General features: G+C 38.2%; 1 protein-coding gene and 2 long non-coding RNA genes across 5 annotated transcripts in view; 1 reads left to right on the forward strand and 2 right to left on the reverse strand.

Moving 5' to 3' along the window:
- Positions 1-23,828, reverse strand: part of LOC149651214 (uncharacterized) — a 133,901-nt gene that overhangs the window by 13,544 nt on the left and 96,529 nt on the right. The gene's annotated exons all lie outside the window — the stretch shown is intronic.
- On the reverse strand, positions 1,441-2,947 carry LOC149651215 (uncharacterized). The gene is made up of 2 exons (XR_016371140.1): positions 2,087-2,947; positions 1,441-2,014 (listed from the first exon to the last, which is right to left on the reverse strand). It is a non-coding gene; the product is annotated as an uncharacterized LOC149651215 (long non-coding RNA).
- Positions 3,447-5,391, forward strand: LOC149651216 (uncharacterized). The gene is made up of 2 exons (XR_016371136.1): positions 3,447-4,401; positions 4,467-5,391. It is a non-coding gene; the product is annotated as an uncharacterized LOC149651216 (long non-coding RNA).

Consider the following 23,828-nt stretch of genomic DNA (forward strand, 5'->3'; position numbering starts at 1 on the left):
GTCCCTACCTCACACACACACATACACAAATTGAAATGAACAGGCAAATGGCAGTAACTCCCGCCAATACCAGCTTCATAATCAAATAGACGTAACTTAGCCCGTATCAAAATACATACGCGCCTATGTTTCCTTTGTTTTAAGGGCAAATCAATGTTTGGAAGCCCCCCTATCTCCGTTGTACACCCCGTGTTCTTCGATAACCCTTATCCTTTCAAAGCCAATTCCCCTGATATTTCCAGGTACTTCTGATAATTTTCAGGTGAATTTTTTTATATTGGATAGTGGTATAATTTCAAAAAAGGTTACCAGACTATACCTACATCAGCATATCCCCGTTTTTCCAAGTAATTCTCATTTTCCCTGAAATTTCCCAGATTTTTCCAAGTAATCTTCATTTTCCCTGATATTTCCCCGATTTTTCCAAGTTATTTTAATTTTCTCTGAAATTTCTCAGATTTTTCCAAGTAATTTTAATTTTCCCTGATATTTCCCCGATTTTTCGAAGTAATTTTTATTTTCCCTGACATTTCCCAGATTTTTCGAAGTAATTTTCATTTTCCCTGATTTTTTCCACTATACCAATTTCCCTGATATTTCCAGGTTTTCCCTTTTCGCATGAACCCTGATTTAATTCACTTTGACCCCCAACAAACACCACACCCAATCCTTAAACACCCTGTACACCAAATTACGATTTTTTTATAACCTTAATTGCAATATAATAATAATAACACAATAAATAATTCCGAATATATTCGGTACTCGTCGAATAGCGAATGTACTACACTACCACCACCCCCTTTAGCTTATAAAAATTAGAGCCGGGAGAGCCCATGCACGTGTTAAAGATATAATCATCACTATAGCCTATACGAAAAAGGTGAAGAGAACTTTGGGGTTGTTGCTTGGGTTCGCTATTTATAAAGAACAATGAGAATAGCGCGGGGGTTTCAAATTGAAAGCCACTTGTCGGCGACTGTCAAAATTCGTCAAACAGAAAAACGAGTGGGTGCCTACCCCCCCCCCCCATCCTCCTCTTTCATAGAAAGAACAGGGGCGTTTGGGAGCAACTTAAGTTGAGATCTAGTTGACTAACAATACAATGAACCAAAAAAATAATAATAATAAATGCCGAGTAATCGATACCTTTACCTTTGCGGGAACTACCCGATCTCTCTAAAGGGATACTCGAATGGATTCAAATGAGGTGTGGGAACCTGATAATGTCATTCGCCGCTTCGAAATTAATACAATATTTCTGGACCAAAGTTGACGCCGTTTATTTATAATATTACTATTTATTACTTTCGCGATTCGGCGAGTCACGAGCACATGTGTTGGTTGGTTACTCGTTTAAAGGGATACTTTCTTTTAATTTCATTGCAATAAATCCCTATAAGGTTAATTTATTTCGATAGATAGACAAATAAGGATTCTGAAAATATATATGTTTTTATATTTTAGTTTAATTAATGATTTTTAAATTACGATTAAAAGATCCAAAATGCTCTTGTTTTGCGATCATGAGGGCACCTGGTGACACAGAGCCGAACCACCGAAAAACGTTACTAGTTCGTCTCTACCAATTTCGACTTCATAAGTCTCTAAGGCTCCGTAGTGTTTTTCCTACTGGTAGGGGGATTCATTCTGTGAGCGCAGTATGATACAGATTGACGGGAATTGGTATTGGTGCACACCAAATTCTTCTACTTCAGAAGAAGTACCCTCAGATTCGTTTATTATAAATTGTTCCGAATTTTCTGAATCCAAAGAATCAGAGTTCGAACTTTCATCCTCAGATTCAGGACCAGAATGATCAGAAATACTTTCTCGTCTGACATTCTTATGCATATAAGCAGACGACGATTCACCAGGCAAGTTGACCTAGATTCTCGTTCCTACTACTTTTTACTCCTTAAACGACAGTTTTCATTCCAACTACTACCAACCAATCAGAGGCCGAACTTTACCTACGTAGGTAATGGGTTGAAAATGGTGGCCGATTTTAAATCTGGCGTTCAAAATTATAATTTTTATTCACGTTTATTTTAATTAATAAATTTTTCTCGCGATTTCTACTGACCCCCATGTTTTTAGGGTTGGTTAATTTATAGAAAACCAATGTTAGTGTGACCAACTCAGATATATCCGATTCTATCCCTTTAAAGGTGAAATCCAAATATAATCGACTATAGCTGTTACCCGCGGCGTCGCTCGCGTGTAATAAGAACTTCCATCAAAATGATATAAAGAATGGGTAGATTTTACTGATGAATAATATTTTGAAGGCACTCGGCGTTGCCCGTCAGCCCGTCGGGACATTTTTTATTACTTTTCATTCGAACATTATTCCATAAAGAAGGGTTTTTAAATTTCTGGCCGCCATTTAAAAAGATGGCAACAAATCGAACCCGAAAAACCATTCAGCCCGTCTATAGGTTAAAGGAAACCAGTGTACTAAATATTTGAGAAATCGGTTGAAAGGCGGGGACTTTGTTGCGTAGAGAAGATTTTTTACATTACGGGGCGCCATTTATTAAGATGGCGGCGGATTGGAAAAATCTTCTTTAGTACGCGCCTACTACTTATGAGTAACCGAACGTTCCTGCAAATTTTCAGCCTTCTAGAACAAGCGGTTTGGGCTGGGCGTTGATTATCAGTCAGTCAGTCTGGACTTTGATTTATATAGATATAGATAAAATAGCCAACACGCTCGTAACAAGATTAAATGCCCCTTGATTCAAAAATAATTTTAAAAAAAACCAAGCAAGAATCGGCAAATTTTGCTAAAAATTATATAATCTGGCAGTTAGTGGACGCTTCACTACCTCTTTAAGATTGGTCTTTAACTTGGGTGTTGTATGAAAAATGGCGGCTGAGGTATTTATATATCTTAGAAGAATAATGGCGCGAAATTAACGTAGTGTGTGTGTGGGGGGGGCGCGAAAGTCTAAAGACTAAGGGGATGGGGGGGGGGGATATATTTTGGCGTGGGATAGAATTGTGGAATCATGGCCGAAGCCAAACGCGTCCATCAATCACCCAACGATTATTCACGCCTTTCACAGCACCTTGAACAAACCCCATCCCCCCCTCTCCATCCCAGAAAAACTGAACCGCACGTTTAAAATATTTAGCGGTACCCGCCAATTCTATGTTTGAACTAGGATCTAGCTGCCGCGTCAGAGAGAATTAATCAACCGGAGTAGAAAGTCATTTTCAAATTAAATCCATATACATAACCAAGAACGTTGATTGCTACTTTTCAACTGATTTTAGTTCATTGCCAATTCTCCGTATCCTATAGACGGGCTTCATGGTAACCTTTGCCCTCCGCCATCTTTTAAAATGGCGTCCAGATAAGTAGGAAAAATGTATTTCCCGCTAGTCACCTCTCCGAATTTACGATGATGTCACGGAGAGGTATTACACTGGACGCGAGGGGGAAACCACTAAGAAAATTTTGTACACCTGATTTCAGATTTCAAATGACTTCAATTGAACTATCAAAGACTTCATTCGACTTCAAAGACTTCACTAACTGTATTTGATTTCAGATGACTTCAATAAAATTTATAAAGACTTCAAGGGACTTCAATATAATTTATAAAGACTTCAAGTGACTTCAATACAATTTATAAAGACTTCAAGTGACTTCAATACAATTTATGAAGACTTCAAGTGACTTCAATATAATTTAGAGACTTCAAGTGACTTCATTACATTTTATAGACTTCAAGTGACTTCAATAGAATTTGTAAAGACTTCTAGTGACTTCAACATAATTTAAAGACTTCTAGTGACTTCAACATAATTTAAAGACTTCAAGTGACTTCAATAGAATTTATAGACTAAAGCCGATTTCTATTTTTTTCTCAAGACTTCATTAAATTGTAATAATTAAAAAATATCTATGTACTTCGCTATTAAGTACTAAGGTGCAGAGCAACCGAAAGCAATTATCTATGCAGAATTATATCAAGAATTAATTTACTATAAGAATGCCTAAGTCACTAGATTTTACGCTTCTACTCTTACGCCGGTGTTAGTGGACAAGTAAGCCCCACCCCTTTCATGTCCCTCATTGCTCTGCGCTTTCCTATTGGATCCCGCGGGGATAGGTCATACAGACGCGATTGACGTATTCCGAATAGAGAAAGAAAACGTCTAGCAAAGTAAGCAGAAAATGGAGGCTGCCAGCGGTGCTGAAACGGTTAGGGAATGGTTTTTAATTGCCATTAACAAGTTAGTTAAAGGTTTTGAACCTAACTTAATGGAGTTTGAATACTTGTCTCTACGTGAAAATCGTTCGTTCTATAATTGTTTCAAAATCGAATCAAGTGTACTATACTTATGATTTCGTGAGTTCCAAAAACCAAACCAAGGCTTAACGAGAAGGTAAAAGAGATAGATGGTGGAAACATAGAGTAAGATAAAATATTAAGTCCCGCCTTCTTTTCCAGCCTCCCCCCACCCATGAGGGGGGATTGTCGACTATCACGCGCGCACCGGACGCCTTTTTAGGCCTTCTTATAGTAAATTCCTTCTTGATTATATGGCGCAGATACAAGCCCGGATAGTATACTGATCCATTTGATCGTCGCTTATGTCTCAAGAATTCTGCGACGTTTCACGCGGGAAAATATGATCACGTGATCGGCCGCTATTTACGGAAAGAAGTTTTTGTCGTGGCATAGCTAACTCAATCACGCCAGTGAGCGCTTGGGCAGTAGTTTTTGCAAGGGGTCGGTCATTCATGAAATCCCGTACGCTACCCGCGAAATCCAACTTAATAAATCTCATAAAAAATCCGAAATCAATAAAGAAATAACAAAACAGTAAAGAAATCACAAAATCAGTAGAGAAATCACAAAATCAGTAGAGAAATTACAAAATCAGTAAAGATACCACAAAGTCAACAAAGAAATCACAAAATCAGTAACGAAATCGCGAAATCCATTACAAAATTCACGAAATCCAAACTCAAATGAAATCACAAAATCCAACGAAATCAATTGAAATATCCCAAAATCTGCCGAAATCATGGAAAAAATCCGAGGAAATCACGGGAAAAATTGCAAAATCCGTTGGATTTTATCGAATTTTGAAATCAAACAAAATCCGACGAAATCAATTGAATTCCGACGAAATCAAACGAAATCCGAAGAAATCAAATTGGATTTCGAAATCCCGTACACTGTTTCCAAAACCTCCGACCCCTCAGGTTTTTGAAACTGATTATCGTCTGATTCATACTCGAATTCATAGTTCAGAGAACTAGAAGACACAATTTTTAAATTGGCTGCTTGTATGCTGTATTTCGAAGGTTCCCAATTTAGTTAAATAGTAGTTTAAATTAAGCCAATTAAACTTCGCCACAAACAAAAATATATCGTTTTTACGAATATTCCTTGAAAACGGAATGATTAGCAGCCGACAATAAGTCCAAAAAGGAAACATTTCTGGGGAAGAGTGTCTGGCACAAGAGTCTGGTAGCATTGCACCTCCGAAAACGGCCGAAAATTGAGGGATAGAGACCAGCCCCCCCCCCTGTTTGACTGGAAAATTTATAGGACATTGTCCACTGTAGTGTGCAGAAATAGTATCACATCTCCATAGTCAAGCTATCAAAACTTCCAAAATTTTATTGGTCAAACTGTCCAGTGACCCCCTTAGTTTTTAACAAAACTATGGCACATTTTAAAATTCCAGTGTCCTGTGCTTATTTCCGGCCCTGATCAAGACTATTGAAGATAAAATTTGAAGAAAAGGAAATTTCCACTTATGAAAGACGGAATTTCAATAGACTTCAAGGGATTTTTCTACCACTTCATTTGACTTCAAGAGATTTCCAACGGACTTCGTATGACTTCTAAGAGACTTCAAGAGATTTCCGAGAGACTTCAAGTTTTTTTTGTTTTTACAAAACGATCATTTATTCTGTCAGATTACACGAAAAAGTTAAGCACTAAATACAAATTAAACATCGGATACAAGGAATACTTTCAGTGTGTTGTGGTGGGGTAATAAATAAACATAATAATAATAATATAAACGCGGTGGAGATTCTTTGGTACAGTTAAATTAAGAAGGTCAAGAGGGCAAAGGCACTGGAAGTTTAAAAAGTGGCGTCAAGCCATGATTACGGAGGAAATTTTGAGGGTCAGATGACCGTGATTGCAATGCACTAATTCGGCCAATAATAATTTTATGATGTTTACGGGTTAAGTTATTCACGAGGGAGTCAAAATCATTAGGCTCAAACCCGAGGCGTGGGATTTGACTATACAGTTCATAAAAAATTCGTCGTAAGATAAGGAAAGCCAGGTTGCACACGTCATGACCTCGACCGCGAGATTTCCGAGAGACTTCAAGAGATTTCCGAGAGACTTCAAGAGATTTCCGAGAGACTTCAAGAGATTTCCGAGAGACTTCAAGAGATTTCCGAGAGACTTCAAGAGATTTCCGAGAGACTTCAAGAGATTTCCGAGAGACTTCAAGAGATTTCCGAGAGACTTCAAGAGATTTCCGAGAGACTTCAAGAGATTTCCGAGAGACTTCAAGAGATTTCCGAGAGACTTCAAGAGATTTCCGAGAGACTTCAAGAGATTTCCGAGAGACTTCAAGAGATTTCCGAGAGACTTCAAGAGATTTCCAAGAGACTTCAAGAGATTTCAAAGGGACTTCGTATGACTTCTCTTGACTTCCGAGAGACTTCGACTGACTTCAAGCGATTTCCAAGGACTTCGCATGACTTCAAGGGATTCTCTAGGGACTTCCTAAGATTTCCGAGATTTCAACTAAACTTTGCGATTTATAGAGACTTCAAAAACAATTTATGGACTTCAATTGTGATTTCAAAAATTTTGTACACCTGATTTCACAAGTGGTTTCCCCCTCGACTGGACGTCTCTGTGTGTGTGTCTGTCACCGTGTTCGCAGTTGGAAAATCGGAGCAAACGTGTTCGCAGAAAGCAATATTAGCTTCTTCTCCATTATCATCGTAAGGGTTAAGAAGTACGCGGCGATTGGCTAGGGTTACGAGAAACGTCTAGCCCCCAATGGCAGGGCTTCCACCAAAGGTTCACGCAATTGCGGGTTTCCTTGCCATTTACTGTGAATCAATCTCCTTATATACCCTAAATTTCCAAAAATTGTCAAAGAGGCATACGCTTGAATTCAAACGTCAACAATATCTACGTTTAAAATTATTTTAGGAATAAAGTTTCTTAAAATGATTAAACTAGAATTAAGGTAAATTAATGACGATTAAAATAATTAATATCAATTATATTTATTTAATTATTTAAGAAAAACCTCTTAATTGCGTCTCGCTGTTCTCGGAGAGGTTTATTTTGGTTTCCCAACTTGTTTAACTTCAATAGAAAATGAAATGCTAAAAGGCGTTAAAAATCGACTCCTCTCGTGGTTATTCTCTCTCGTAGCGATTACAACAAACAATGGTTGAATGTTGGGTTCGCTCAGCGAGATATATATATATACCTAAGCAGCACTTTGAAACATCATTCAAGCGCCACCAAACGTTTCTTTTTTTCGTTCTTCAGCTTTCAAACGTTAATAATATATCAAAGAATGAATCGTTCTTTCGCAGTTACCGAGTGGTTCCCTCCCTTAAAAACGCCTTTAAAGCAAATTTGCTCAAAACTTTGTTTGAAAATGAATTTCAAAATAAAAAATAAAATTTCAAAGCGGCGGTAAAACGTGTTTTTCCGTATAGATATACTCGGTACATCAATTTCGGAATTATCTTCACTTGTCAAGTTGTATTATCTATTCATTCTCGGATGTTTGCAATTAATATAAATGCAGTCACGCGCGCTTCTTAAATATTAAAGCAAATACTTTCAAAGAATTATATATTTCTTACCCTCGTAATGGCCGTCCAAATTTACAATCAATATCCTCGGGTATTAGCAAAGGTTTATAGATATAAGAGCAAAAAGTACACTTCGAAATTGACACTTGCTGACGCCGTGTAATATGAGAAGCCCTCCTTTATTCCAGAATAGTGTCGACCCCCCCTCCCCTCTGCGTGGCACAGGGAACAAGTCGTAGCGGATGCCGGATGCTAGCTTTAGTTCCAAAAATTAACGTTTGGAACGCCAGCATCATGTACTACTTTCTAAAAAACCTATGACGCCAAGAAGTTTTTTCCTGATTGGTTAGCTCTGTAGGGAGTTGACAGAAGGGTAGTTTTCTTCTCAGTTTACGTGTCGTCTAAAGCCAAAGGCGTTGAATTGATAATGAAGTGTACTTTTCGTTTTTATCTCTATATACTTTTGGTATTACTAAAACCAGGAATGCATACGGCTAATAGGAATCACCGCGTCCCCATACAGCTGGGTTGCCACGGTATTTTCAGTACCAAATTCCCTCACTTTTCCAGATTTTCCCTGATCTTTTCTGAGATTTTCCCCCGACCTTTTTAGGCCGAAAGTGTAAATGTTTACAGCACGTTTTAAGTGTTTATAATTAAATCAACTCTCTACATTAAGTTTTCCAATGTATTTGTTGCACCGAAATGATTAAGAAACATTTTAACTATAAATAACAGATTAAGAGATTTTTTTAGAGAGAATTTACTTTATAAAAACAATTCTAGACATTTTTTAGGATTGCTCTAGAGTTTTCTGTGTTAAGAGAGGATGAGGAGAAACTTTCATTACTCTTTCAATAAAGACTTGTCCCCAGAAATTTTACCCACCTAGAATCAAATTCCCTGACCATTTTGGCCCATTTTTAAATTCCCTGACTTTTCGCTGACCCTTTTGGCCCATTTTTATTTTTAAATTCCCTGACTTTTCCAGGTTTTACCTGACCCGTGGCAACCCTGCGTGTCTACATGATTCCTATTAGGTGTATGTATTCCAGATAATCTTTTCAGATTTTGATGAAAACTAATTGGAATTGTTGTTGTATTTTTGGCTCTCAATGTTTTTAAATTGGCCTCACGTTTCTTTAAAAAAAGGAAGAAGATCTATGGTAGATACGGCAACGCCACGAAAAGGGAAATAAATCACGTTAAGCCTAAAACGGGCCTAAATTTTAACGCCTACTACTGATACTCTATCAAGAGTCATCATCAAAGACTCAAGAATTATTCAGGCAAATATAACGTGGCGCTAAACTCTTATAAAGTTTTTCTCGGGTTCAGTTCAGTTGTGTCCGACAGTTGTTGGGCGAGCTCGCGCCAAAATAACACCCACGTGCGGCTAAATGCTTCTCCGATTTCTGACGTCACGCGTCTCGCGCTACTCTCGTCTTGCAAAGGCGGGAAACACCTTTTCAACTCGATTGATCATTCGGAAGAAAAAAAAAGGCGCGCAAATTTTAACGAGGGGTTAAACCGGGGCGGATTTAAAAACTAAAAGCTCGTAGGTCGCGCCAATAATTATTCCTAAATTAGAAGCTTACATTTTTAATTGAGGAATACTAATTATTTAGCGATATTAAAGACTAGTTTTACTCACCTTTTAAATTCCATTTAAAAATAAATTCCTAAACATAATTTCAATAAAGTTCGATAATTTTAATTAAAACCACGCCCCCTGATTAAAAATTCATAAAATAGGAATCCCTTACGCAAGCTTAAATATTACTCGAAATTAAATATGAAAAGGTTTTAACGTATAGAATCAATCAAACTTTATATTCCATTCATGAAAACGTTTTGGAAGTTGTTTTGAAAAAAAACCTCGGTTCGAAATTGTGTTTTTGTAATGCTCGTAACAGATCTCTCTATTTATTCGAACAATAAAACCCCAAAGGACAATGAAGACTGGCGATTAATTTAAAGAAAAATAAGAAAAACTTTGATGCTCCAAGATTAATGACTTTTCATTTCAATGAACAGTTTTATAAAAATGACTTTTTCTCTTTTTAGTCAGATAAAAGAACAGACTGCGAACGGAGCACGAGGGGCCGGGGTGGGGGGGGCAGAGGGGAGGGGGCGGATGACGTGTGCACGTGAATCCACATCAATCACGCGCTCGCTCATTAACTATCGTGACCCCTTTTAGTTGGGCGACCCATTGTGAGTGAACGCATTGCATGTTGAAATGAAACTTTATAAAGGACCCCCGGCCCACTCGCCCAATTTTTTTCTATTCCGTAAAAATGCTTCAAATATATTTAAAAATAATTTGAATTATAGTAATTTTTACCAAATGAAAATTTCCGATTTTTATCGACCGATCTAGTGATTAATAAAGGGAAGTTGAAATATATTTTTCCAAAAGTCACGAGAATTACTCTTACCCTGATTGTTGTAACCCCAAGTATTTAGCATCGTTGGATGGGGAAGAAATAGGACTATAAAATAGTCAAAAGGACATCCCCGTATCTCTTATAGAACCAGAGTTAAAAGTCCATGTTAATCTTACGGAGACAGTAATTATGAACATTTTGCTAAATTACTCGGCCCCTGTTTGATGTAACCCCAAGTTTTTAGTATCGTTGCAAAGGTGAGAAATAGGACTATAACATACTCCAAGGAATTCCCCGTATCTGTTAAATAATCATAGTTGAAACGCGTTTTGTAAATTAAAATAAGACCATGTTAATCCTACGGAGATAATGTTTATGAACATTTTGCTAAATTACTCGGCCCCTGTTTGCTGTAACCCCAAGTTTTTAGTATCGTTGCAAAGATGAGAAATAGGACTATAATGTACTCAAAGGACATCCCCGTATCTCTTATAGAACCAGAGTTATGGACGTCCCAAATTTGTCTGTCGAAATTAATAATACATGCACGGGTATAAAATTATTCCTTGAAATGATTGACGTATTTTTGCAGGGATCGAGAGGTATTTCGTACATTTACAGAAGGATGTTTTAACCCCGGGAAGGGAGGGGGGAGAGAGATAACGTCAGAGTTGTTATTGCAATTTCGATTTAATATTAAATGATATATGACATACGATACCAAAGTTCTGTCAACGGCGTAAAACGCAATTGACAAACACGTAATAAATACATATATACAGGCGTTTGGTAAAACACACATACAACACACGTCGTGTGGAGTAACACTTGTTCGCGCCTCCTAAGCCTAACGAGCTCCCCTTTTTTTTTGATTGGGGGCAAGAAATTTGGGTTATACGCAAATTGGGAAAACTTATCACCAATCATTTATCATTTTAAACCTATTTTATTTAAACAACATTTACGTTCTGCTTGCCCTATAATATAAAACCTAAAATAAAACCCACTTTCAAATCGGGGGTGTGTTGGGGGAGGGGGGGCGGGTCTTTATTACGTCATAGCAGCGTCTATTCGAATTTGTATCTCGGGAGCTCTGGCATGTCAGGAGCGCCAGCCCCAAGATACGTCGTTTGTCGGGCAAGCGCTTAATACGAGATTTGCTAGACTAGTAAACTACTTACTAAAGCGATCTGAAGATCTAATATAGGTTGAAACACGTGTTAAGCCTCGGTTACTTGGCCCTAACTTTCTCTCTCTCTCTCTGCTTGGTTCGGATGCAGTCGGAGAGAAGGGTACCCCGGGTTAACCTCCCGTCTCTAACCCCATTGTTGGCCATCGTCAAATGATGATGGATCGCTTACCATTTCCACCCCTACCTCCCCCTACCCGATCCTCTCTCTCTCTCTCTCTCTCTCTCTCTCTCTCTCTCTCTCTCTCTCTCTCTCTCTCTCTCTCTCTCTCTCTCTCTCTCCAAAATCCCTTTCCTAAAGCTGTTGGAAGCAACAGTCGACTAGCTTAAATACTCCCTCCGCTTCCCAAGCTCCTACAGCTCTAGAATCTACCCGACTTTCTAGCGTATCTCAATGCTACTTGGCTACAATGTCTTTTAAAGTGAAAACCACGCTTTTCTATCTTTTCCGAGTGGCGTGCACCAATTGCTCCAGCTTTCACTAAAGACAGTCAACCACAGTTACGACACGAGTACAAGTGGATATCCAACGGAATGACAAATTTAGGCCTAACCGAGATTTAACTTACTAAATTACCTTGATTCGAAAAAAATAAGGTTTAGTTTAAAATCACGCGGTGAAAAAAAGCTATTTGGAAATATTCCAGGGTTCATAAAACTTTTGGGAAACCCGATTTCCCTGACACTTCCCTGATATTTCCACGTGCATGGCCGGAGTGGTTATTATTAGTTGAAGTAACTGACTCAAGCCTCACAGATTTCCCTGAATTTCAATAAAAATTACTATTTCCCCGAGTTTCTAATCGCATTTTTAGGCGATCTGATTTCACAGACATTTCGAGGTTTTCCAGGTTTGTATGAACCCTGAATTATTTTTCACTGGGGGAAATTATTTTGAAACCTGGTTTTTGAAAAATAGTACGCTTGAAACATAAAAACAAGTCGGGCGAGACCGTAATAAGGTGTATTTTAATGGATAAAATTTATAACATCCGTAATAATTTAAGTGTTTCATTTTCTAAAGTTAAATGGGAACCAAAATAGGATAGGTCGTAAACTAGATCCCTAAAACTGTATAGTAGGAGCGTTGTTGGGGGGAGGGGGTAGAGAGAGGGGGGCGACATTTGACACTTTTGACAGTTCTTTAGAAAACTATAAGTCAAGTTGGAAATTCTATTCATCCGTCCCCATCCTAAAATAGCAGCTATAGGTCTTCCGTTTCTTTTTTTAAAAATTATGAAAATGTGTGCCGATAATTTGAAAGAGAGGGCGGGGGGAAAAAAGGTACATAATCGTAAATCAGACGCTTTTTTTAAAAAAGGAGAATCGTAAAAAATTCATGCTGGGTCATGTTCGCCTCAAATTTACGATTTCGTCATAACTTAGGCAATGGCAGCCCCCATCTTTTCAAATATACGCTCCTATATAGCTGGCCTTACACCTATAGAAAATGTTTTCAACCCCCCCCCCCAAACCACCCCACCCTGCAATCGTAACTCAACAGTTAACTTTCGGAATTAGTTTCATTTGTACAGGAATATAGTTTGTAACTGAAGCTAAAATGGTGCTTGGACAATTTTGACTTTAGAATGTAACTTCTACGATCGACCGACTTTGCTTGACATAAGGAATTAACATGTGTCTCTTGTTTGGATGGGACAAAGAATGTATGTAACTTCTACGACCTATTTTGATATAAGGAACTTGTGATATTGGGACGTGTCCCTAAATTGTTTGGGTGTTACAAAGAGTCTTACAAGAACATTTTCGACTCAAACTTGTTGATTTTCCCGAGGGGGTTGACGCTCTGGATCTCTGTGTACACCTGAGTTCAAAAGAGTTCAGCTTTGACAGTGCATTGAGTTCAAAGCCTTCGGAACTCACACTTCAGCTTTGACAGTACATTGAATTCAAGACATATTGTACACCTGAGTTCTCAAGTGTCTACTCCCTCGGATTTTCCACTGTACTTTTGGGGGTCCTATTTTGTAACACCCTGTAGAATTCCTTCTTGTAAATTATGGCATTTATGGGGAGGAATCTTTTTTGGTATTAAGACGAACGGGAGAGAAGTAGAGGGGGAGGAAAGAAGACATCTGCCAAAAGGTACGAGCGAGCGGCTAAGCCTAATCCTCGCCTTTTAAAGTCTAGAAGAAGTTCAGGGCGCGAGCGGCAGGCATAAAGCGGACGTTCACCTGAACGGAGTTTCAAACTGACGCGCGCGCCTCTAATCATCGAATCATCATCAAGAAGCCATCAGAGTCTGTGTCCCTTCGATAAAACCCTCGAAGCTATAACGGATCATGAATTAGGCCTTTTTGCAATATAGTCACGCGTTTCACTCTCCCTTTACGGAGTCAGAAATTGCAGAGGGGATTTTATTAAATATTCAGGGCGGATATGAGGGAAGAAAGTTCAGGGGCCACAACAAATCAGGGCTCCTACATCATCTCGGATAATTTCAACATTTACAGGCATTTTTCACGAAATTATCAACCTAGAGGATCGAATTCAGACGTTTTCTATAAATTTACACGGAAAAAAATGTATTATCAAATCAGGGTTCGTACAAAATTTTTGGAAGGAAATTCCCTGACTAAATTCCACAAATTTCCCTGACCATTTGCAATAAAGTACATGGCGAAGATCCATGAAAACCAATCTAAATTCACTTGAATCATTTTTGCACGAGTTTTGTTATAAAAATAAGTCAACTTTTTCGTTTAAATTTAACTTTAAGTAAACGATAAATAAGCGGAGCGAATTTGGGGCTCTTGTCAAATCTCAGACAACACATTTTCTGGTCACCCTTATATTGTTATCCAGACTTTAAATTTCCCTCCAATAAATTTTCCCTGACATTTCCCTAACGTTTCTAGGTCCATTTTCAATTTCCCTGACGTTTTTTAGGTCCATTTTCAATTTCCCTGACGTTTTTTAGGTCCATTTTCAATTTCCCTGACGTTTTTTAGGTCCATTTTCAATTTCCCTGACTTTTTTAGTCCCATTTTCAATTTTCCTGACTATTTTAGCCTTTTAGGCCCATTTTCAATTTCCCTGACTTTTCCAGGTTTTCCAGGATTTCCAGGTCGTGTACGAACCCTATCAAAATATACCTTATACCAGGGCAGGGCAGGGGTTGCCACGAAATTTTCAAATTATCTTCAGGTTTTCCCTAACCCTCGGCAACCGTGAATAGGTCAAAATTAGACCTAGAGTCGTGCAGCATGTTCGCACTGCAGTTACGGTGTTGATATGACCTTACGGTTAAGAGAGTACGTTATTTCGGTGGAGCTATAGTTATTATCAACATACAGGGGGGAGGGAGGTGGTAGTTGGTTGACAAGCTGCTAGAGAGTCACAAATCATTTATTTTATACATAAAAATGTCAAGCAGTCACGAGCCATTGCAACGTGATACCCATGAGGCAGACATCTAGATTATATAGAGTAATGGCAGTTTCCCAGCTTTGACTTTATTAAGGTCTATGGACAAATAACATGGTGTGCTACTAGTCTATTCTTCTCCAATCGTACATACAACCTAACAACCTGTATACGAGCTGAAGACCTCGGTAAAACGGAACACGCATCTATCATACATAAGCCAATATTACAAGCGACAGCTTAAATAACCAACAGAACCTCGACATACCTCATTACAAATATATGTCCTTATTTAAAACATCTACATAGAAAAAACGTCGCCAGGGATTTAATTGTTAAAACAAAGTAATTGTACTCCGATTATTGGTACGAAAATTTGATACTACATTTAAAATGAGGTGTTTAGCTCACGTGACAGTGGCTTGGAAAAAAATATTAAAAAATAAATAAAAACAAGATGCAATAAATTTGCCTTGAAAGACAACCTTCCTGTTGTTGTTATTGTTGATTTTCTAACCCGTCACGCGGTTTTTATATTTATATAGCAAAGGTAGCAATAAAAAAATCCAATCAATTTTAAGCATACACTATCACTTTAACGTTTGTTATAAAAATTAAAGATCAAGTACAAATAACCATTTAATTTATAATTCAATTCACGTATTTGTTTAGGCAGATTTTTTCCAAGGTATTATAACGATACACTGTCACTTTAGTATACACGTAATCGAATACAAATTAAAGGTCCAGTGAAATACAAATAACGGTTTAATTTAAAACTATTCAATCCACGTATTTGTTTAGGGTGATTTTTCCAAAGATGCTCGGCGGTAGATTAACGATACACTGTCACTTTAGTATACACGTAATCGAATACAAATTAAAGGTACAGTGAAATACAAATAATGGTTTAATTTAAAATTATCCAATTCACGTATTTGTTTAGGGTGATTATTCCACGGTAGAATAACGATACATTGTCCCTTTAGTATACACGTAATCGAATACAAACTAAAGGTCCAGTGAAATACAAATAACGGTAAAATTTAAAATTATTCAATTCACGTATTTTGTTTTCAGGTATATCTATCTGGTCGTATAGTTTGTAAAATGTTAATTAGGAGGGTGGTGTTAGTCACCGAGACCTAGATAAAAGTACAACCCTAGTTCTTGGAACGAAATGAATGATGGGCCGACCCCGGGGGAAATGACAGATTTTGAATTTACATTCATTGTTTTATATATTCAAATAACTAAAATAAAAAAAGGAACGTTCGGGAATATTAAATGTCGGTTGGCCCTCTAGGTACGGAAATGTCAATCACACACTACGCTTTTTTTACGACTAGAGTTTCTCACGAATTAAAAATGAACCTATCACTTCCCAATGGAAACCTTACAAATTCAGGAATGCATACGGCTACTAGCATAAGTTTATAAGATATGTTCCATAAGTGTGTCACTCGTTAATGAGAGCTTGTCATGAAGTGACGTAGGCGAAACGTCATAAATTCCCGTAAAGCGACGCCTGGTGAGGTGCTGTCAAAGGCTTAGTACAGACTAAATAGGAGGATGGACTGCAAAACCGAGTGTAGTCAATTCTCGCGTCGTTCTCGAACTAGCTCTCATTAAGGCTTTTGCATTACGAAGTATAGGTAGCGACATACTTATGGAACATATCTTATAAACTTATGCTACTAGGTATCATCGCGCCCCCATATCTCCCACGTTAATATGGTTTGTGGGCCGGGATTGAGAACTAAGTATACGTCATCCCCTCATAATTCAGACGTCTTTCTATATATATTCGTGTCTTCATTATTGATTGGCAAAGTAGATTATTCGTCATAAACAATGATTAGTTTATCCAGGGTTGCCACAGATTTTTCATTTCAAAATTCCCTGACTTTTCCACCAGGTTTTCCCTGAACATCTAAAGCCAATTTCCCTGAGCAATTTTCAAACTTACACTAACAGAAAAGTAAGAATACAGTCCTTAAAAATTCCTTATTTATCATCAGCTTTGTACTTATAATTATGCTAATTTAATAACAGTTTTTAATTGAAACTATTTAGTAGTTAATAAAACTTGATTAGGACTATCAGAAACAGACTTTTTTTCACCCTTTTTCAAATTCCCTGACTTTTTTTCACCCTTTTTCAAATTCCCTGACTTTTTTCACCCTTTTTCAAATTCCCTGACTTTTTTTCACCCATTTTCAAATTCCCCGACTTTTTTTCACCCTTTTTCAAATTCCCTAACTTTCTTTCACTCTTTTTCAAATTCCCTAACTTTCTTTCACCCTTTTTCAAATTCCCTAACTTTTTTTCACCCTTTTTCAAATTCCCTGACTTTTTTTCACCCTTTTTCAAATTCCCTGACTTTTTTTCACCCTTTTTCAAATTCCCTGACTTTTTTTCACCCTTTTTCAAATTCCCTGACTTTTTTTCACCCTTTTTCAAATTCCCTGACTTTTTTTCACCCTTTTTCAAATTCCCTGACTTTTCCAGGACTTCCAGGTACTGTGGCAAAAATGTTATTGGTTGGCAAGGTGGATTATTCGCGAGGTAAAATTCATCATACACAATGATTAGTCTAAACTATTTCCCCACAAAATTCGACTAGATACCTTGAGTGAAAACGGATAAGCAATCCTTCCTATTAGCCGTATATATTCCTGATACACAGTATTGTAATGGAATTTAATAATCTTTGTACGTATTAGAGTCAATGAGAAGATAACATTAGGTGTCACTACCGGTTAAACACGCAAATATTTCGAAATAACATGTATATTAATGGGGTTTAATTAGCTTCCAACGCAGTAGCGTCTATGCGCAGATAACAAGAGGTGCCATTACCGATGATATAAAAATGGAGATTTACACTAAACAAGATTAGAAACCGGAATAAAGGCGCGCAAAATTAAAACCGAAGCTAAAAATATATTTTACTATAATTGGCAACAAAAAAAAATTTAAGCAAAATAAATTATCATCTCTAACGAAGGAAACTCGAATAAATTTGCAATTAAATATGAGCGTAATTATTCTTACCTTAATTTAAATTAAAAAGTAATAAAAATATTTTAAATTTTATATCAAACAATTTTTTTTATGCGACAAGCTCGACTGAATACGAGAAAAACAAATTTTCTGTTGGCGCAAAATCGCTTCTGAACAAGAAGAGCACGAGACGTGACATAATGATTGGTGCGCATGCGCATGCGTAATAATAGGAAGAAGTTACTGTTGCATCTGTCAAGAGGCGAATTTTCTTCTATATTAAATTAATGTAATAATGTTCCCCCATCCCCACCCCAGGGCACGTGTCCATCAAAATCTAGACATCTACCAACGATCCGCTCAAATACCAACCATGCCCGTATATTCAAAGAAACTAAGGCAGGTAGGCTCGGCTATTCGAATTAATGACCTAATAGTATTATCCTATGCTATAGTAGGTTCCCCACTACAATTTAGATGTTTACCTACTATACTATAGTTTCCCAATACAATATTTATACTACAGTAATTTTCCAATTAAAATTGTTTTTTTTTCTTCTTTCATAACACTTACAAAATACAGTAACTTTTCCCACCCAAAATACAGTAACTTTTCCCACCCAAAATACAGTAACTTTTCCCACCCAAAATACAGTAACTTTTCCCACCCAAAATACAGTAACTAACTTTTCCCACCCAAAATACAGTAACTAACTTTTCCCACCCAAAATACAGTAACTTTTCCCACCCAAAATACAGTAGCTTTCCTATTACGAACCAAGATATTAGAGAAGTATAATGGTATCCTCGAATAGCTAAACCACTCCGCAGGTACTATCTGTTAGCTGAAGCCGGGCCTTTTTTTCCCGTTGTCTGTCAATCAAAATCATTGAATGTCTGTCAGTCTCTAATATAATAATGGTGGCCAAAGAAATATTTTTATTTTCTCATCCATATTTTTTTCTTTTTTGATCTGTCTGAAGTTTATTTTAACTAAGCCTCGGTCTCGGTCTGTATTCTATACGCGTGACGTATTTGAGTGGGAAGAGGCGAGAGCGTTATTTGATTGACGTTTAGAATCGAGATGTATTTGCCCGCAAAGCCTCTTGAAAGCCGAATTTGATCTATTAGATTTGAGGATTCGAATCATTACTAATTTATTTGCTCCTGGCCATTTATATTGTACGGACGGACAAGAGAGAGGGGGAAGAGGCCTTACAATTAGATTCTATCGCTCGTGATCGTCGCGTTGTTTAAGTCTCGTATGAATGTTACAGCATTTGTGATTGGTTGAAATATAACCTACCATTTCAAGACAACCCGATTGGATTTATTAAAAGCGTCTATAAATTGAAACGTCCATCTAGAATATTCACGCGACATATTTTTCCAAGTTCAGTCGCAAAGGCTAATCCATCAAATTAGGCTTAACGCGGCGTACTATTATTGTCGTACGTCCAGTAATCAGTTTGTTTCGTAAACCACAAAATATTACATAAAAAATAATAATCATATCTTTAAACCAGCACAATTTGATCATATAGAAATATTGTAGGGTCTATATTAACGTTGTTAGGCCTTGGCTAGACTAAGGAGAGTATGGCGGTGAGGCTATAAGATCGAGTTTATCCCGTCCAGACTAATTATGTCGCCTCTATGGTATTACGCGGTCTACCGTCGTCCCTAACCCCCTGCCCCCGAACCCCCAGTTAACAAAAAAGGCCGAGAGCTAGGCAGGACGCTGCGCTTCTTTCCACACTCGGGGGCGACGATAAAACAAGAGAAGGAATAAGAGTGGGGCAGCTGTTGAGAAAGGGCTCAACAACCCAATTAAGGGGTTGCGGGGCGCGGGGGAGGAGGGGGGTTGAGAGAGACCCCCCAAAATAAAAAGGTTTCGGGGCTCCTGACTAAATCGAATGCCGTCGCTATAAGCTTTAAGGAATAGGGCGCCTTAGCAACTTGAAACGGGCTTTCCGGAGAAATGGCTTCACCAAAGATGGACGCACCTGACGCTCGCCATCTTAATAACACAGGGCGCAGTAATACGCTAAAGTAGTTCATGGTCCTCTCCTCTCAAAATTAGACACGATTTATAAATACAGGTATAAACAGAGACAAAAGTTCCGAGAAGTCGAAAATCATTTTCAAATCTTTTACAGGCAACTTATGGAAAACCGATTTCCCTGACATTTTCAGGTTTTTTTTTTTTAAATTTAGTTGGGGCAAACCCTTCAGGGCAAACTCGCTCAAGCCTCACAAAGTTCCTTGATCTCCCTAAATTTCACTAAAAATTACAAATTTCCTTGAGTTTTCCCTGACATCCCCGGGTTCTCCAGATTTGTACGAACCCTATTTAAAAGTTTAAAATTCGATGATTTCTTTGGGAACACAAGGTGTTCGCATAGTTGATCATTTACCCTATTCACTTTTCTAAAAGTAGCGGGGGTCATTCAAAAAGAATGAACAACGCTAAAATAATAACCTATACCGAATACGCCCAAGTTTATACATTTGAGATTTTGTGTCGTGTGCTTTTGACAGTCAATCTAAATCTCCTCAGACTTCAGCCCGCGAGAGCGAGGGGAGGGGGGCACAACGAGGGGGGAAGGAAATCAGGCAAAGGCTTTCTCTCTCTCCTCGGCTCATAAGGCACAAGGCGCGTAACTTCAAAAAGGAGAAAACAATGGTGACATCCCGCGGGAAACTGAGAGCTCAGTCCCATTCCTATATTTTCCTTACAGATTCTTCCACTACCTTGAAGAAAAGAGGTGCGATGGAGTCGTACATGTTGATGGGGCAATGAAAGTCTCCCGGAGTACTTCCCCTATCCTTTGGAGGTAGGGGATTCGATTGTTAAAGGCCGACTTCCAGCGAAAAGGGTTCTAGCGAACTGAAAACCGAGCATCGAGACTAACAACGAAGCGACCGTACCGATTTTCGAAGCCCCGCTGGGGTAAAAGATGGAAGGGTTCTAGCTAACTGAAAGCCGTGTAATGTGGTTCTAGCGAACTGAAGATACACAATAGAGAATTTCCTTCAGAGGATAGCAAAAATTCGAGAGGAAAAAACTTGAAAGGCTTTCTATTGCACATCTTCAGTTCGCTAGAACAACATTGCATGGCTTTCAGTTAGTTAGAACCTTTCCAAATTTTGCACCAGCGGGAATTCGAAAATCGGCACGGTCGCCCCATTGTTAGTCTCTTTTCGCTGGAAGTCGACCTTTAAGTGCTGCCGCCTAGCGCCATTTAAAATCCGAAGCTACTTCTAACAAATTTTTAAGACACAGGTGGCATCGTCAACGTTCTACCCCACCCAAAAACCCAGAGTGAACTTTGTTGCCATTCCGTAGATGGGGGTACAGACGTTAAGTTAGAGACCATGCAGGTGTCTACTCCACCTCACCTCTGTCCTTTAAGCTACAAACGCCAACGCCGAGCCCCAACCAACAATCAGCGGCCATTAGTAAAAAGACAGGAGGGAAAAGACACGTCGAATGACGTCCGGTAACCCGGGGGGGGGGCGAGAGATGTTTTAACAAAAAGGCTGAAGACTGAAGAGAAGAGAGAGAGTCCTTTTGGTTACAAAAGAGCTAGAGCTGCTTCGCGGATTCTTCTTCGTTCCCTCCTCACCCCCCTCCGGCAATTGACAGTGACACGTGATTGACGTAAGCTCCGCCTTTCGACGTCACTCAATCCTTACCATCATCCTCATCCCCATCTCTCCTTCCGTTTCTAGGCGGGGGGGGGTTAAGGGGGGGAAAACTATCGGCACTTCCGACTTGGCTTCGTTGAGCAAAGGAATTTCTCTAAGTTGTTGTTACCTAACATCTTTTTGGGATTTTTTTTTAAATTTATTATGAGTTACGTTTGATTGCGAATGACACTCGTAATGGAGCAATTACTCCACGCAATATTTGATTGGGGAGTCTATTATTGATTGAATAGGGGCAGCTTCCATTCCATCAGAAGACACAAGTTACCAAACAATTCTTTCCACGTGGACATATACTTATATTGGAGTTTCTAAGGATTATATCGATTCGAGCTCACCCCCCCTCCTGGGGGAGGGGGGAAGAGCTCTAGTCGGAGTCTAGTGACTTTGAGGGGGTGGGAGGTTGGGGTTTCGGGGGGGAAGGCACCCCCACTATCAAGAGCGCTCATTTCTCTGGTACAAGCTCGCTTTCTATGTTCGGGCAACCTTTCTAGCTTTTGTTTACATTGCGGCAAGCAAAGATTTGTGTATCCACAATCCACACACAATCTATATTCCAGTGGATCAACCGCAATTTGCTCAAAGTACAAAGGCGGGGCAACCTTATCAACCTCATTAAGACCGAAGTTACTAACTTACCGTAAGAGACTGCGCGAGGAAATTGTATAATTTACAGGGTCTATTTATTTGAACTATTTTTAAATTCCCTAACTTTTGGGCTATTTTTAAATCAACCGACATTAATTGGTCTATTTTTAAAATCTACTGATATTAATAGGTCTATTTTTAAAATCGACCGACATTAATAGGTCTATTTTTAAATCAACCGACAATAATAGGTCTATTTTTAAATCAACCGACATTAATCGGTCTGTTTTTAAATCAACTTGATCTATTTTTAAATCAACCGACATTAATCGGTCTATTTTTAAATCAACCGACATTAATCAGTCTATTTTTAAATCAACCGACATTAATTAGTCTATTTTTAAATCAACTGACAATTGGTCTATCTTTAAATCAACTAAACTGTATTCCGAGTCTTTTTTGGATATATTTTAAAATTAACTGACCAGCACAACCCTTATTGTTACGTCACGACACAAACTTCTCAGATGAAAAATTCGAACCAGAATATAATACGGCAAACTTGGATTGAACTGAAATGGTGGGGGTCGTTATCTACAATTTGAAAGGAGAATATTTGCTACAGAATATTCTCAAAGGGAGCTTAGGTATACTTCATTACGAAATCCAGTTGAAAAGCGATTTTAAAATTTATGAATTCCAGATTATTTCCTAATATTTAATCTTTTGCCCGTCGTCAATTCAAAGAATCTACGAGGAATTAAACCCCTGACCAAATAATTAACGCCTTAAACCTTAATTCAATATTTAAGATTAAATTTAATCTCGGAACATTATTATAATTATTTCTATAGAATTATTTTATAACACGAGAAGCGTAACATTATCTTATCATTAGAGGTCATTTTCACACCAAAACCCTGAGAGGGAAGGGGTCAGAGGTCGGGAGGGAGAAGCCATTATTTTAAAATAGAAATAATTTTAAATATAATCTTCAGATATGAATATTAAAATCTACAAAATGCAATACAAATAAATGTTTCAGTCATAAATTAAACCTCCTTATCAACTTTTCCCGGCACAAATTTAGATTATTTCGCGCCCGGGTTACAAAAGGGATGGAATTTGGGCCCCTAAGGTGTTGGTTGCAGAAAGAGGTCGGCCCGGGGATAGGGGTGGGGGTCGCGTCAAAAATTTACAACCTTCGTTTTTGGCAACAAAAAAAATTATACATTCTTTGTTTTCAATAAATAAAAAGGTGTTTACAATTAATATTTTTCTTCTTCTCGAGTTTAAAAGGTGCCGCCATTTCAAGATACTTATTATGGATGAGAAAGGGGGGGGGGGTCCGGGGCTCATTGTTCCCACGTTATCCTTCCCATAGAGGCGTGTTAGGTCAGGGTTTTTGGCGCGCCGAAATAAAAAAAAAATCCCGGACAATAAATCACCACTACTCCACGTCCCTTACAAAAATTATTGGCTGATTTTAAAACGCAGCTGAGCTGTTTTTAGGCTGCCTGGCTAGAAGTAAGCTGTTAGGGAACTGTATTGCGCTGCAAGCAATTTACAGCCAAAATTCAGCGTTTTTTGTTTTCTGTAATTTGACTACAAAGGCTGATCGGGCAAAAATTTGTCTGTAAATGTAGCTGAAACTAAGCTGGGTTACAGCCTGCAAATTATTTTTAAATTAAGCCGGCTGGTATTTGACTGTAATATC

Source organism: Phalangium opilio, unplaced genomic scaffold, assembly GCF_054372755.1.
Source record: "Phalangium opilio isolate 3A_F unplaced genomic scaffold, DU_Popi_V2 ptg000082l_1, whole genome shotgun sequence".
NCBI lineage: Eukaryota > Metazoa > Arthropoda > Arachnida > Opiliones > Phalangiidae > Phalangium > Phalangium opilio.